The 6633-nt window shown below is 32.0% G+C and overlaps 1 long non-coding RNA gene across 1 annotated transcript in view; it reads right to left on the bottom strand.

Annotated features, from left to right (window-relative positions):
- Positions 1-737: 737 nt before the first annotated feature.
- The window catches only part of LOC128247395 (uncharacterized), a 6734-nt gene continuing 838 nt past the window's right edge, over positions 738-6633 (bottom strand). Inside the window, exons 2-3 of the long non-coding RNA XR_008263774.1 lie at positions 3032-3099; positions 738-952 (exon numbers count right to left, since the gene is read on the bottom strand). This is a non-coding gene — a long non-coding RNA (uncharacterized LOC128247395). The remainder of the gene's footprint in view (positions 953-3031; positions 3100-6633) is intronic.

The following is a 6633-nucleotide window of genomic DNA, read 5'->3' as shown; positions in this document are numbered from 1 at the left end:
CTCGGATGTACATTGCAACTCCCCCATGACTTCTATCCCTTCTGTCTGTTCGGAGTACGGCATACTCTGGTATATTTATCTCCGCATCTGCTATATTAGGTGTTAGATGCGTTTCGGTAAGCACCATGCATATTGCTTGATTGCATGTTACTAGGTCTTTCAAGTATAGGAACTTGTCTTTGCCGCCTGTTCGTAATAGGCCCCGGATATTCAGTAGGAATATGGGTGTGATATCTGTGCAGGGGTTCCTGGTGTTAGCGGTGGCTATCCCTGATCCATCATCTGTGGTGGTCTTGGACAATGGTTCGTGTGGCGTTGACTCTGTACCCTCTGCATCCACGTTAACTGTTGTATATTTATATATAAATATTTATATTTACACATATATGTGTATATATATTTATATATATCTGTATATGTGTGTATGTATATACATATATATTTATATATATACATATGTATATATATGCATATATGTGTGTGTACATACATATATGTGTATATATGTATATATCTGTGTATATAAATATATGTGTGTGTATATATATACATGTATGTATATATGTATGGATATGTATGTGACAAGGCTTTTTGTATAGTAATATTGAATGAAAATGAAAGAACAGCATCAAACAATAACTCAAAAAAGATTTTAAATTACGAGATGTATTTGATATTATAAACATGAATTTTATATGCAACAGATATCGAAACGCATCTGACGTGCGAGAGATAATTTCTTCGATTCTGTTCGGAGACTGTATGTATGTTCTCCTTAAAATCATTGCTTATAATATCGCATATTGTTTATTGATTTTATTCACTGATCTGTACACAATTTACATACATTGACATTTCTGTTGGAGACACTGAAAAAAAGCAGCGTGATCATTACCCTTTCCACCTGGCAGATGTTGTTTCTGGCAAATCGCACGACATGCCGAATAATCGCCTAAAATTAGAACATAATAAAAGTTGCCTTAATGCCATTTTGATATTTTAAAAAATGAATATAAAGATACATCATATTGATATCAAAGCTACTTATCATTCGCTTCATCTCTTACTGCTACATAGATCAACGTCCAATGTGGCCTTCGTTTTCCGCAATTTTCTATATATCTATGTATGTCTTTCACCCATTATTCACAATTTTATTGTTGTTTTGGACGACAAAAACTCAGTTAGTCCAATCTTCATGATATTAATTTTTTTAAATCTTTATGATTTTAATTCTTTTAATTTATTTTACAATTTGCATGACAACCATTAAGCAATTTACAAACAACGATATATCGTTGTGATATAGACATAATGTAAATATTGAGTCATCATACAAACAATGCAGTTTTTTCAATTGGATGAAATAAAAGTCGGAGGGGTTCGGGATAAACTCCTTGCATCAACTTGTTGTAAAAGCAGGTAGTACTTTTGCCTCGTGCTTATTCTTAGTGCAAGTTTTGAAGAGTGCAGTTCGAGTTTAATGGTTATTTTTTTCAAAGTTATAATGGAAGTGACAAAGGAGCATATGCAGAATATTTTGCTTCATGAGTTCAATAAAGGCAACAACGCAACGGAAAGTGCGAGGAATATTAATGCAGTATATGGGGATCGGACAATAAGCGTGACCTTCCCAACCCAATCTTTACTGTATAAAATAAGTTATATACCAAAAGAAGTATATTTAAGATCAATTATTTCAAAAAATTTATTAGGTTTTAAGTCCATTTTATATTTCCTGTTTCTATACTTGTTTAATCACGTTGGGGGGGGGGTCAATAACTACCAATTTTACCCAATTTTGTTTCGTTTTGATGTTTGGCACCCAATCTGGAATAATTCGTTCTGCGTGGCCTTTTAACCCCTTTCAAATGATTTTTTCCCAGAGTTTACATAAAATGTTGAGGAGGACAAATATGTTAGCCCTTAATATGTCAAAATTTGTATTTTGTTTTTAGATTATCAAGTTTGAAGGTGTTTTACCCAAAATTTGGATATTTTCATGCATCCCCAATTCTCTCAAATTTATGTTGGCCTATGCATTCCAGCCTGTAGCTTGACTGAAAGACAATAAACAACGCTTCTAAATAAGTTCAAAGAGAGGTCTAAAATCTTTTTGTGAACGAAAATATGTTCAATGTTAGGATACTAAAAAAAAAAAAGGAAATTTCGTTAAATTGGCCGAATTTAAAGAGCTATAAAAATTGAACCATGCATTATTTTAAACTCAGGGTTTCTTTTTTTTTTTTTTTTTTTTTTTTTTTTTTGCTTTGTAATCTCTTGAGTTTAGAGAACCAGAAAATAAACATCTGGGGGAAACTTCCAAAAATGATAAATTTGAACTCTGTGCATAATGTGAAGTGTTGCGCTTCTTTGCGGCCACGTCTCACGAATTAACTTGTTTTGACTGAATAGTGATTGTTGACGAGAAATATGTACTCTACAAAAATGTCAGGGCACCGAAGACAGTGAATAGGGAAGAGAGAAACACTGGCACCTCAGGCTAAAGAAGTTCTTCATGTTGTTATCTGTTTGGTGGGGTATGAAAGATTTAGTCCACTTTGAACTTTTAAACCCAAACCAAACGATAACATAGGAGATCTACTGCGAGCAGCTTGAGCGGCTTAAGTTAGCGATAGAAGAAAAACGACCATCTTTGGTTTCAAGACGAAAGATGTTCTTCCATCAGGATAATGCTCGGCCAAATACAGCGAAGATGACATTTCAAAAGCTGGAGCAGTTTGAATGGGAAACGTTACCCCACCCACCATATTCACCTGACATTGCCCCATCTGATTATCATTTATTCCGCAGCGTTCAAAATCATTTGGACGTAAAAAATAAATATGATTTCTGAGTATGGTTCATGGATGTTAGGATACAATAAGGCCGCTATTCTCTCAAACATTGGTTCCAGACAATAATAAAACCCTGCACCAAAATTAGATTTGAATGCACAATTAATCAAAGTAAGTGTCTTTACAATAGGGGGCAACAAATCATTTAACGAATGTGATAATAGACTTCTTACCTTCGGTTAGGGCAAGTATCATTAGTATTCCCAAGATGATGAGAAAGAATGTAAAATTCATGTTGAACCTGTAAATTAATGTATAATACAAGTATTTAAATACTGATGGTAAATATAATGGGGAGGATGATATAAATAGAAATGATACAAAGAATAACAACAGCAGCGGCAGCGGTGGTGAAGTTGATGATGGCAATAGTAATAATAATAAAGAAGATAATTTTAAAGATAATGAAAATGACAATGGTAACAATAATAATAATAATAATAACGATGATAGCGGTAATAACCGCACAGGTAAAAATAAGCAGGACAGGGCTAGTTGTAACTGTAGAGGAGATAGGGAATGAGTTTTAAATAATTCCCCTTTAGGAAAGAACATAGTATATGAATGTGCAATAGTAACCCGGAGCAAAATTTACAATTACATAGGTTATTGCACAACGACATTCAAGCTCCGATATTACAACTACATCTCGTCATTCAAACACAATAATAAATCAAATGCGACATCACTTGGTAAGCTAATATGGTAACTTAGGGAGGTAAAAACAGAATATGAGCTAAAATGGTGAAACTTAAGTCGAGATAAACCATATGAAAAAGGAAGAAGTTAATGTGAACTTTGCCTAGAGGAGTCATTCCAAATATCAGGTCATCCCATAAGTTCTGTCTGAATTTTGAATGAAGAAAACAAGTGATCAAATGTTACATTTAAGTGAATTTTAATCATCAATGTACTTTCTCTGATTATCTATGACTTCGTTCCATCCATTTGCAAGCTTTTTAATCCTATCAATGTAAAACAAAGCGAAGAATTCTGAAATGTCAGTTTCGACCTCCTCTTGGCTTGCGAAAGTTATGTCCCCCAAATTATTCTATAAACTACGAAACAAATGGTAATCTGAAGGAGCAAGGTCGGGAGAATAAGGTGGATGAGGAATTTTTTCTCAACCAAGCTCTTCGGTCTTCTGTGATGTGATATTTGCAGTGTGGAGTCACGCATTGTCTTGATGGAACATCACTCCCGTTTCGATTCACTAAAGCAGGTCTTTTTTTTTTTTCAAAGCTTGGTTCAAACGCTTTAATTGTTGACAGTAGACTTGAGCATTGATTATTGCATTAGGTGGTAACGATTGACTGTGAATTACTCCTTTGCAATCCCACCAGATAGAGAGAAAAAATTTTTTTTCCATGAAGTTCCCTTCTCGGTTGTGGTTGAGCTTTTTCCCTTTTAACAAGCCACAGTTTACGATGTTGAACATTTCGATAGAAGATCCATTTTTCGTCACCAGTAAAAAGTCTATCCAAAAAAGGGTAAAATGAGTCAGCGAGAATGGAGAGAAGAGCAAATGTCAACTCGAGATTTATGGTTGCTTTCAGACAATTCATGAGGCACCCATTTTCCAAGTTTAGGAATCTATCCAAGCTGTTGAAGATGACTATGAACAGTTGTATGGTTTGAACTTAGCTTTATTGCCAATTATTCAACTGATAATGCAGGATTTTCTTCAAATAATGCCTCAAGGAGCTTATCATCAAACTCAACTGGACGTCCTGTTCAATTTTCATCTTCAAAGCTGAAGCCTCCACTTCTGAATTTTGCAAAGCATCTTCAGCAAGTTCTTTCATTCAAGCATTCTTTCCTATAAACTGAGTGTATGTTTCGAGTCGCTTCGGCTGCAGAGTTTCCTTTTTTATACTCATAAAGCATTATGTGCCTCAAATGCTCTTTGGATACTTCCATGTTAGAAAAGGTTTTAATCAAAGAAATTTTAATTCTATAATTCTGTAAAATAATATTTATTTAGTTTCAATGTACACAAATGCATAAAATATTTTTTAATTACATTAGACATTCTAAAATACTATTAAATTTCATTCAGTTTTAAAAAGGGTAAAATCGGGCAGAACTTATGGGATGACCTGATACTTACATCAGTGAGTAATCTTGACCGTGGGTAGGAATTAGCAATATGCTGTAAACATTTTAGTAATAAATCTTTTATCAGGTTTTCTAGATAACTTTAACACTATAGTGAGAGACATAGGTTGAGAGAGATATGATGCCTAAGGGATAATTCTGGATTACTAATATTTTATAAATATATGTATGGGTTTTTCTTATTTCGTTTTATTTCGTTAAATTTTAAAATCTTAAAATTCTTTAAAATTGATTTTATTTTATTTTATATAGCTTTTATTTATTTATTTGCCATTATTATTTTTTAAATATATATCTTCATTTGTTTCATTTCTTATTTTATTTTCATATTTTCTATTGTTATTTATTTATTTTTTAGTTTTTTAATTTTTTAATGTTTTTCTTTATTTTTATTTTTTATATTATATATATATATATATATATAAATATGTTTTAACTTTTTAGTGTACATACAATGCTATATCTTTATGTATTAAAAATGCAAAATGGGACAAGAACGTAAAACATCCATTTTTGTATCACCTAACTGTTTGGATGTTTTGCGTTCTTGTCCGATTTTTGTATTTATATATATATATGTGTGTGTATTTGTGTGTGTATGAGCAATAAATATGTATGTGTCAATTTATTACGTTTCGAGTGACAGCTTTAATTGTGTAATGGAAGTATTACATCATTACAAAGAAAATCGTTCTCATCGGATGACCGCGTAGACTTCAAACATAAAGGAGGACAAATTAGAGAGCAAATATTTACAACGATTCCGCCGCTAAACTTTTTGGCAGAATGAGAATAGGACAGTACAGCAAGAGACAAGCCAGAATTTAAAACATAGGTTACAGTGGAGGGAGGTGAATGCGAGTAGTGATCCCGTTATCGACACATCGAAGACAATAGGGAGAATGTAGTCTTCAAAACATCTAAAATTATATCTTTATAGATTTACCAATTAATTAGTATCATGACAGACCGTTCACTAACTAAGGAAAGGGAACTTTACATCCGGCTATATCAACAGCAAAAGAGTAGTTGGACATGGGGTGATAAATGAGAATGTCTGATGGGAGAGTAGTGATAATAGAAAGAGAATAGGGATACGGATGGCCAATAAAGCTTATTTTGACTGTGATTTTAAAACGGAAGAAAGAGTAACTGTAAAAAGAAATACTTCTTAAACGATTATAAGATGGATATAAATTGAAGGAGTAAATTTTTACCTTAGTTTACTTATACAGTTAAAGGAAATTGTAACTATATAGATATACAAAATCTAGAAAGAGATTTCAGATATAACTAAATAAAGGGATCAATTTAATATATGATAGTACAGGGTTGCAGCACATAACGAATTTTATGAAAGAAATAAAACAATTATAAATTGTCACAAAATTATTATGGCATGCAAATTTTAAAAAATAAGGAAATAAATAATAGAAATAAAAAAGACATAACCAAATATAAGTATAAAATATAATATGAGAACATGTACAAAATATAAAGGATATATATATATATATATACAAAGGCTAGACAATATAAAACATAAAATATATGATATATATGAAAAAATATAATGTGTAAAAAATATAACGATGTTATAATTTTAGGTTCACAGTACACAGTTGGACATATATATATAAAGATTTATATATATATA

Source organism: Octopus bimaculoides, chromosome 3, assembly GCF_001194135.2.
Source record: "Octopus bimaculoides isolate UCB-OBI-ISO-001 chromosome 3, ASM119413v2, whole genome shotgun sequence".
Classification (NCBI taxonomy): Eukaryota; Metazoa; Mollusca; class Cephalopoda; order Octopoda; family Octopodidae; genus Octopus; species Octopus bimaculoides.
This window is presented reverse-complemented; position numbering and strand designations above follow the sequence as displayed.